Source organism: Chiloscyllium plagiosum, chromosome 20 (genome assembly GCF_004010195.1).
Source record: "Chiloscyllium plagiosum isolate BGI_BamShark_2017 chromosome 20, ASM401019v2, whole genome shotgun sequence".
Taxonomy (NCBI): Eukaryota; Metazoa; Chordata; class Chondrichthyes; order Orectolobiformes; family Hemiscylliidae; genus Chiloscyllium; species Chiloscyllium plagiosum.
Genome location: NC_057729.1, coordinates 6,359,300 through 6,369,626, shown reverse-complemented (window position 1 = coordinate 6,369,626; position 10,327 = coordinate 6,359,300). Strand labels below are relative to the sequence as shown.

The following is a 10,327-nucleotide window of genomic DNA, read 5'->3' as shown; positions in this document are numbered from 1 at the left end:
ACTCCTCAGCCCAGCTGTGCATCATATCCAAGTCCCTTTGCAGTCGACAAGAGCCCTCCTCACTATCCACAACTGCACCAATCTTCGTATCATCTGCAAATTTGCTGACCCACCCTTCGACTCCCTCTTCCAAGTCAGTAGTAAAGATTACAAACAGCAGAGGACCCAGAACTGATCCCTGCGGAACTCTACTTGTAACTGGGCTCCAGGCTGAATATTTACCATCTACCACCACTCTCTGCCTTCGACTGGTTAGCCAGTTTTCTATCCAATTGGCCAAATTTCCCTCTATTCCATGCCTCCTGACTTTCCGCATAAGCCTATCATGGGGAACCTTATCAAATGCCTTACTAAAATCCATGTACACTACATCCACTGCTCTTCCCTCATCCACATGCTTGGTCACCTCCTCAAAGAATTCAATCAGACTTGTAAGGCAAGACCTACCCTTCACAAATCCGTGCTGGCTGTCCCTAATCAAGCAGTGCCTTTCCAGATACTCATAAATCCTATCCCTCACTACCCTTTCCATTACTTTACCTACCACCGAAGTAAGACTAACTGGCCTGTAATTCCTGGGGTTATCCCTATTCCCTTTTTTGAACAGGGGCACAACATTCGCCACTCTCCAGTCCCCTGGTACCACCCCCGTTGACAGTGGTACTAGTGTCCCTCCTCCTAGACCAAGAGGTTTGAGTCCTACTCATGCCCCAGAGGTTTGTAATAACATCTTTGAATAGGTTGATGAAAAAAATAGATGAATAATTATTTTTGACCAGGGTTCAGGGAGGCTGACTAGTAATTTCCAGTCATCTTCCAGCAGTTTAACTGCCCAAAGATGGGGACACAGAAGCAGTAGCTTTGGTCATGTGGGCAGTGCTCTCATCAGGTCTGCAGAGCCTTGCTAAGTTGCTGGGGGATGGTCCAGTCAGGGCAGGTGGGAAGAATGACTCTACTACAGCCCACAACTCCTCCCCAAGCCCCAACTAAGCTATTGGTGGCCTGGCTCCTTCTCTGTGTTTTAAAATGTTGATGAGAGAGCACCTCCATGCTGAATCAAGTCTCTCAATTACAACATCTGGAAGGCTTCTGAATAACCATTAACTTCAAGAGTCCACACCTTCCATATAAGTTGGAAACCTGGTGATTAATAAAGTACCTCGATGAAAATCCAAAATCAATGGCGTTCCTACCCTAGGGTGGGTACAGGACCCAGAAATATTCCCCACTCGTGTTTCCTGCCCCCACGTATACTGACATGGACAGACAACTGGCTGACTGAAAAGAAACAAAGACTGAGAGTATTTTTTGAGTGGCAGGCAGTGACCAGTGGAGTACCATAGGGATCAGTGTTTAGACTCCAGCCATTAACAAATGCATTAATTTTTTGGAGGAGGGAATTCAATGTTATATCTATCATTGTTTACAGATGACACAAAGCTGGGTGGAGGGATTTACAATGAGGAGGAGGCAGAGATGCTTCAGTGTAATGTGGACAACTGCCTGAGTGGGCAAATGCATGACAGATGAAATATAATGTTTGGGTTGTAAGTTTGCTCACTGGGCTGGTAGATTTGTTCTCCCACCATTCATCACCGTGCTGGGTAACATCATCAGTGTGCCTCTGGTGAAGCACTGGTGTTCTGTCCCGCTTGTTATTTATCCGTCTTGGTCCATTGTGGTGGGTGATAACACTTCCAGTCCTTTTTCTGAGAGGTTGGTAAATAGAGTCCAAAGTGATATGTTTGTTAATGGAGTTCTGGTTTGAATGCCAGACCTTTAGGAATTCCCTTGTGTGTCTTTGTTGAGCCTGTCCCAGTTGAACTGGTGCTCCCTTCATCTGTGTGTATGGACACTAGTGATAGTTGGTCAAGTCTTGTGGTGGCTAGTTGGTGCTCCTATATCCTGGTTGCGAGTTTCCTACCTGTCTGTCCAAAGTAATGTTTGTTCCAGTCTGTGCAAAGTATTTTGTATATGTTCATACTGCTGGCTGTGGGTATGGAGTCCTTTAAATTCATTAGGAGCTGTTTCAGTGTGATGGTAGATTTGTGGGCTACCATGATACCGAAAGGCCAGAGTAGTCTGGTTGCCATGTCAGAGATGTCTTTAATGTATAGCAGGGTGGCTAGAACTTCTGGGCATGTTGCATCTTCTTGTTTAGGTTTGTTGTGTAGGAATTTGTGGAATGTGCTTATCAGGTACCCATTGTTCCTGAATACATTGTACACATGTTTTTCCTCGGCTTGTCTTAGTTCCTGGGTGCTGCAGTGTGTTGTGGCTCATTTAAATAACATCCTGATGCAACTCCGTTTGTGGGTGTTAGGATGATTGCTCCTGTAGTTAAATATCTGGTCAGTGTGTGTGACTTTCCTGTAAACGCTGGTCTGAAGCTCTCCATTGGCTTTGCATTCTACCATGATATCTCGGAAAGGGAGTTTGTTGTTGTTCTCTTCTCTTTGGTGAACTTTATACCAGCAAGAATGTTGTTTATGTGTTTATGGGTTTCTTCTAATTTGTTGCGCTTCGTGATGACAAAGGTATCATTCACATCACGGACCCAAAGCTTGGGCTGGATCATGGGAAGGGCTGTTCTTTCTAACCTCTGCATAACTGCTTCTGCTAAGAGTCCTGATACTGGTGATCCCATAGGCGTCCCATTGATTTGTTTGTAGGTCTTATCGTTGAAGGTGAAGTGGTTTGTGAGGCACAAGTCTACTAGTTTGAGGATGCTATCCTTACTGATGGAGTTGGTGCTGTCAGGTGTTTGTACCCTTGGTTCATCTAGCAGTGAGGCCTGTGTTTCTTTGGCTAGGATGATGTTTACATCGAGGGAAACCATGACTTCATCATCCTCTACCTTGGTGACTTTGATGATGTTCAGGAATTCCTCGGTGGAGTGACAGCCCTGTGAGCAGGATGAAGAGATGCTTCAGTGTGATTTAGTCAAGTTGAGTGAAATGTTTCATGCATAGCATATGAAATATATTGTGGATAACTGTGAAATTAAGCACTTTGGCAGCAAAAGGAAGAAAATAGATTATTTTCTGAATGACAATTTGAAAAGGAGAAGATGGAAGAAGACCTGGGTGTACACCAGTCAGTGAAAGTAAGTTTGGAGGTGCAACAGGCATTGAAGATGACAAATTGTGTGTTAGCCTTCATAGTGAAAGGATTCAAGCACAGGACTAAGGATATCTTGCTGCAATTGGACAGCACTGATCACAGCAGGAGTATTATGGGCAGTTTTGCTCTCCTTATCTGAGGAGAGATGTTCTAGCTTTGGAGGGAGTGCAGCAAAGCTTTACCAGGCTGATTCCTGGGATGGCAGGACTGACATATGAGGAGAGACTGGATCAGTTATGACTATATTCACTGGAGTTTACACGAATGAGGGGGATTGCATGGAAACTTGTAAAATTCCAATAGGAAAATGCAGAATGGATGTTCCTGATTACTGGGAAGTCCAGAACCAAGGGGTTACAGTTTAAGGATATGCTGCCAAGCCAATTAGGACTGAAATAAGGAGAAATTTCTTCACCCAGAGACAGGTGAGCCCGTGGAATTCTTTGCCACAGAAAGCAGTTGAGGCCAAGGCATTGACTATTTTCAAGAAGGAGGTAGATATAGTTCTTATGGCTAAAGGCATCAAAGAGTCTGGGGAGAAAGCAGGAACGGGGGTACGGGGTAGGAAGATCAGTCATGATCATATTGAATGTTGGAACATGCTATAAGGGTCAAATGGCTTATTCCTGATATTATTTTCTGTGCCTCTATGTTTATAAGATGAAATCATGGTATGAGACTCTAGTATAAAGCATTGTCATCTAATTCTCAGTTCAGTAATCACTCCACTGCAGCACAGATTAGTGCAGGGTAGTCAACCAGGTTTGCTATGTATATAATGTCACAGTAATATTTTACAAAAATAGAAACCAGACAAACTTATAAGTCTGTGATATTATACTAGTGTACATAGTGAGTATTATTAATAAACTTCAACAACCTATATGTTAGCATGGGTTAACATATAAGGAAGCATTCAGACTACATCATACCAGCAGCAGTATTTTATCCTAAGGAAACTAGATCATCCATCTACAGTGACAAAAATTGCCCATGTATGTTCTGTCAGGGCAAAAAACAGGACAAATTCAACCTGACCAAGTGCTGCTGTATCAGTCCACTCTTGATCATCATCAAGCTGATGAAAGTGGTCTTCAACAGTATTAACAAGCACCACTTATAAAGAATATCCTGTTCACTGATACTCAGTTTAGGTTCCGTCAGGGCAACTCAGCTCCTGACTCAATAGAGCCGTGGCCCCAAAACAAACAAAAGAGCTGAAGTGAGGGGAGAGAGTGACTGTCCTTGACATCAAGACAGCATTCTACCAAAGGTGTCACCAAGAAGCTCGAGAAAAAATTGGAGTCCACAGGACTCAGGAGGAAACTCTCCATCTGTTGGAATCAGATGTAGCACAAAGGAAGGTGGCTGTGGTATGTGGAAGGTCAGCCATCTCAATTCCAGGACATCTCTACAGGGGTTCCTCAGGATACTGTCCTCGCTCCAACCATCTATAAAGTGCTCCATCAATGACTTTTTCCCTAGCATATGGTTCTATTTGTGACTCCTCAGACACTGAAGCATTTTCATATGCACTAAGTCCTGCACAACATTGAGACTGGGATCAATTCATGACAAGTAATATTTGTGCCACACAACTGCCAGGTGATGACCACTTCTGTCAAGAGAATCTAATTATAATACCTTGACTTATCACTGCCATTGGCGAACCCTCATTGTTAACGCCCAGTGGGTTACCATTGACCAGAAACTGAACTGGACCAGTCATAAATGCTAAACTTACAAGAGCAGATCAGAGATTAAGAATTCTGTGAAGACAAGCTCCGCTCCTGATTTCCCAAAGCCTGTCCAATTTTTTGTATGTAGCAAGTCAAGAATGCAATGGAATAACCTCAAAATTTCTGTATTGGTGCGGCTCCAAAAACACTTAAGAAGCTCATCTCATTCAAGACAAAGTAGAGCAACTGATTAGCATGCAAGTTATCATCTTCAACATTCAGTCCTTTTATTGGCAATACATAGCGGCAGCAATTTGTACCATCTACAAGGTGCACTGCAGTAACTTGACAAATCTCACAGCAAATTCCAAACCTGAGACCTCTGTGGAGAGAAGAACAAGAGCAGCGAATGCATGGAAACCCCCCACTACCTGCAAATTCCTCTCCAAGACACTCACAGTCTGTCTTGGAAATATATCACTGCTCCTTCAGTGTTGCTGGGTGAAAATCACTAATATCATTGTGAGTGTACCTGCACCAAATATACAACAGCGGTTTGAGAAGGCAGTTCATTTCTACCTGCTCAAGTTCATTTGGAGACGGACAATGATTCTTTTCACTCAAAGGGTTGTTTGTATGTGGAATAAACTGCCAGAGGAAGTGGTAGATGCAGATACAGTTGCAACATTTAAAAGACATTTAAACAGATACCTGAAGAGGAAAGGTTGAGAGGGATATGGGCCAAATGCAGGCAAGTGGAACTAGTTTAGGTTAGGAAACTTGGATCGGCACAGACGGGTTGAGCTTAAAGGTCTGCTTCTATGCCATATGACTCTCTGATATTCACATCACTTGCATTTTTTTTTATCAAATAAAGATCAGGCTACAGTTCAGGAGCATTTGGATTTTTTGCTTCTGGAGGAGATCATAACAAGGATGATGTAGTCAACATAGTTTCAAGGAATAGCATGTGGTCACCAAGTGAGTCAGTGAGAGACTGGGGCAGAGATGAGGACATTTGAAAACCTGGTTTAGAAAGAGATCAGAGAGAGTGATGGAGGATTTGTAGAGAAACCTTAGGTGTCTTGGGAGAGATGGTGATTTCAGGGAATGGCGGGATTCGAGCACTTGTCTCAGATGAGGTGGTGTGGATCAGTGATTACAGGACAAAAGTCAGTGTACACATTAGCTTGATAAGGCGTGAAGAAGTGAAAAAGAGAAAATTATTTTCATGCAATACAATAACTTCTCACGAAAGTTGAATTAATTGTGATATTTAAGAGAATTAGATAAAACACTAAGACAAATACTGAAGGTACAGGAGTTAAGTTAAAGCGCATAACTCTGAAGTGAAGCTAATGCCAGTGAATAAATCTTTGGTTTAAATACTGTACAAATAGTGAATTCTCCAACCTGCTGTTGGTGCATCGTGACAGATGATAAATTCAGCCATTATATCAGTTTTCTGAGCTAATATGGTGAGATGAATCCAGTGAGAAAGAACTAATCTCAACATAAATCCCTCAGCATGGGGTAAAGCACACATGTGACTTTTCTGGATTCTTATACAAATGATGTCTCAAACTTGAGCAGTGGTTACATGATTCTTCAGACAAAAGACAATCATTAATTTTCTTCAGTTTTTCTGCAAGGTCAACTGAGTAAAATAAGCCAATGTGAAATGCTCACGTCATATGAATGATGGCCTGGTATAGGAACTTTTTATTCATTCATATGATGGCGCTGTCACTGGCTAGGCCAGCATTAATTTGTCGCCTGGTCCTAATTTTCCTCGAGATGGTAGTGCTGAGCTATCTTTTTGAACTGCTGCGCTGAGGGGCTGAGACAGGTGAGGTGATTGTAAGTCCCAGTCCAACAACCAGGATCTAAGTCGATAGAAACACCCTCTGTTCTGGGGTTGGGTGGGGTAGAGCTTTTGTGCTCAGATGAGGAGTTGGGGTCACCACACTCAGGTTAGTGGAGAGATGCTGTGCTCTGTTCAAGAGGTGGGATGGAGATATTGTCCTCAGCTCAGAGAACATGGAATTACTGTGTTTGGGGTCAAGGGTCAGGCAGATGGCTGCTGTGCTGGGGTCAGTTCAGGATGAAACCCCAAGCCAAGAGTGACTGAATGATTTATTGTTGTCACATGAACCGAGATATGATGAAAAGTAATGTTTTGCATACTTTACAGACATAAAGACATAAGACATAGGAGCAGGATAGGCCATCTGGCCCCTCAAGTATGCTCCAGCATTCAATAAGATCACATAAGTTATTTTTTCTGGATTTAGCTCCACTTACCCACCTGCTCACCATAACCCTTAATTCCCTGATTTCTGCCCAGTTGATCATGTGATATAGGTATACCTACCAGCCTGTTAGAAAAGACATTTCAGATGTTTGACCCAATGACACTGAAGTAACAGTGACATAGTTCCAAGTCACGATAATATGTAACTCGGAGAGAAACATAGATGTAGCGGTGGTCAGTTTAAAACGCATCATTAAACCCAAATTTTGCCGCGGCAAGGTGGGAGCAGGATTAAGTTGGACCTGTCAACACTAGGAGCAGGGTCAAAAATGGCCTTGGTGATGGTCAAGTGCTGTGGCATTATGATGAAAAGTTTGGCCTCAGCTCTCTGTCCTTTTTTCTGAGAAGCATGATCCACTATCCCTCACATCCCATCATCCCTCATTCATTCTCCTGGCCATTCATACTGCCACGCCACCTCAACAGCCACCCAGACAGTGTCCACAACTGGGCAGAAACTAGGAACACATGGATTTTAACAAATATATAAACATCCCACATTTTAATACAACTCTTAGCTCTGCACATTTACACACAGAATTAACTATCTCATGAAACCAATTCTAAATATTTAAATTTTAAAGTTCAAACTCTTCATTCTTTCAAACTGGAAATCAAAAAGTGTACTCAGAATCCCTTGTTGATAAAAGTGTAGCATTTAAAATTCAAACTTTCATAATGACATAAAAATCCTTGGAAAGTGTTGACACAGAACTCAACTGGAACTGCCTGAATGGATGCTACTTTTTACTTTCTAACCTACACCTAATGGCCTGTTGATAAAAGCAGACAAGTATTTTTTTTCAACTCTCACTGACAGTAGGTTTCCTCATTTGTTAAGAAATTGGGAATTTAAATAAAAAGACTTAAGAGTATCACTTTTCAAAAGACACTGTCCACCCTTCAGGAGCACTTATGTCCTACTGCACACCACAATATTAAAATTCTCATCCTTATTTTCATTCTGTACCATGGCCTCACACCTCCTTACCACTTCAATATATCCCAGTTCTTCAGCTATCACAGATATCTGTGCCCCTCCAATTCTAGTCTCTTGAACATTGTGGACTTCATTCATTCCATGGTTGATGGACATGCCTTCTCCTGCAATAACCTAAAGCTTCTCCATCTCTCCAGCTCTCTCTCTCTTCTTTGAGATGTTGCTTAAAACCTAACATTTGAACTAAATAGACAATAGACAATAGGTGCAGGAGTAGGCCATTCTGCCCTTTGAGCCAGCACCACCATTCATTATGATCATGGCTGAACATCCTCAATTAGTACCTGGATTGGTGGTGCTGGAAAAATCGACGTTTTGGGCAAAAGCCTTTCATCAGGAATACAGGCAGAGTGCCTGAAGGGTGGAGAGATAAAAGAGAACATTTATCTCTCCACCCTTCAGGCTCTCTGCCTGTATTCCTGATGAAGGGCTTTTACCTGAAACGTCGATTTTACTGCTCCTTGGATGCTGCCTGAACTGCTGTGATTTTCCAGCACCACTAATCCAGAATCTGGTTTCCAGCATCTGCAGTCATTGTTTATACCATACTCAATCAGTGTCCTGTTTCTGCCTTATTCCCATAACCCTTGATTCCACTATCCTTAAGAGCTCTATCCAACTCTTTCTTGAAAGTATCCAGAGACTTGGCCCCCACAGCCTTCTGGAGCAGAACATTCCATACACCCACCACTCTCTGGGTAAAGAAGCTTTTCCTCAACTCTGCTCTAAGTGGCCTAACCCTTATTTTTAAACTGTGTCCTCTGGTTCGGGACTCACCCATCAGCAGAAACATACTTCCTGCCTCCAGAGTGTCCAATCCTTTAATAATTTTATACATCTCAATCAGATCCCCTCTCAGCCTTTTAAACTCAAGAGTATACAAGCCCAGTCGCTCCAATCTTTCAGTGTAAGGTAGTCCTGTCATTCCGGGAATTGACATCGTGAATCTATGCTGCACTCCGTCAATAGCCAGAATGTCTTTCCTCAAATTTGGAGACCAAAACTGCACACAATACTCCAGGTGCAGTCTGACCAGGGCCCTGTACAGCTGCAGAAGAACCTCTTTGCTTCTATACTCAATTCCTCTTGTTATGAAGGCCAGCATGCTATTAGCTTTCTTCACTACCTGCTGTACCTGCACGCTTGCTTTCATTGACTGATGTACAAGAACACTTAGATCTCATTGTACTGCCCCTTTACCTAACTTGACTCCATTTAGGTAGTAATCTGCCTTCCTGTTCTTGCCACCAAAATGGATAACCACCCATTTATCCACATTAAACTGCATCTGCCATGCATCCATCCACTCAACAAGCCTGTCCAGGTCACCCTGTATTCTCCTCACATCGTTCTCACATTTCACCCTGCCACCCAGCTTTGTGTCATTAGCAAATTTGCTAATATTACTTTTAATATCTTCATCTATATCATTAATGTACATTGTAGAAAGCTGCGGTTCCAGCACTGATCGCTGCGGCACACCACTGGTCACCGCCTGCCATTCCAAAAGGGAGCCGTTTATCACTACTCTTTGTTTCCTGTCAGCCAATCAATTTTCAATCCATGTCAGTGTTTTGCTCCGAATACCATGTGCCCTAATTTTGCTCACTAACCTCCTATGTGGGACTTTATCAAAGGCTTTCTGAAAGTCCATGTATACTACATCCACTGGATCTCCTTTGTCCATCTTCAGAGTTACATCCTCAAAAAATTCCAGAAGATTAGTCAAGCATGATTTCCCTTCATAATTCTGACCTATCCTGTTACTGCTATCCGGATGTGTTGTAATTTTGTCCTTTATAATTGACTCCAGCATTTTTCCCACCACTGAGGTCAGACTAACTGGTCTATAATTCTCTTTTTCTCTCTCCCTCCTTTCTTAAAAAGTGGGACAACATTAGCCACCCTCCAATCCACAGGAACTGTTCCTGAATCTATAGAACATTGGAAAATGATGACCAATGCATCCACGATTTCCCGAGCCACCTCCTTCAGTACCCTGGGATGTAGACCATCAGGTCCCAGGGACTTATCAACCTTCAGACCTAACAGTCTCTCCAACACTAATTCCTGCCTCATATAAATTCCCTTCAGTTCAGCCCTTCAGCAACTATTACATCTGGGAGATTGCTCGTGTCTTCCCCAGTGAAGACAGATCTAAAGTACCAATTCAACTCTTCTGCCATTTCTTTGTTCCCCGTAATAAATTCA

At 42.7% G+C, this 10,327-nt stretch overlaps 1 protein-coding gene across 1 annotated transcript in view; it reads left to right on the top strand.

The window, feature by feature from the left end:
* LOC122560006 (cadherin-22-like) overlaps positions 1-10,327 on the top strand; it is an 837,716-nt gene that overhangs the window by 255,769 nt on the left and 571,620 nt on the right. The gene's annotated exons all lie outside the window — the stretch shown is intronic.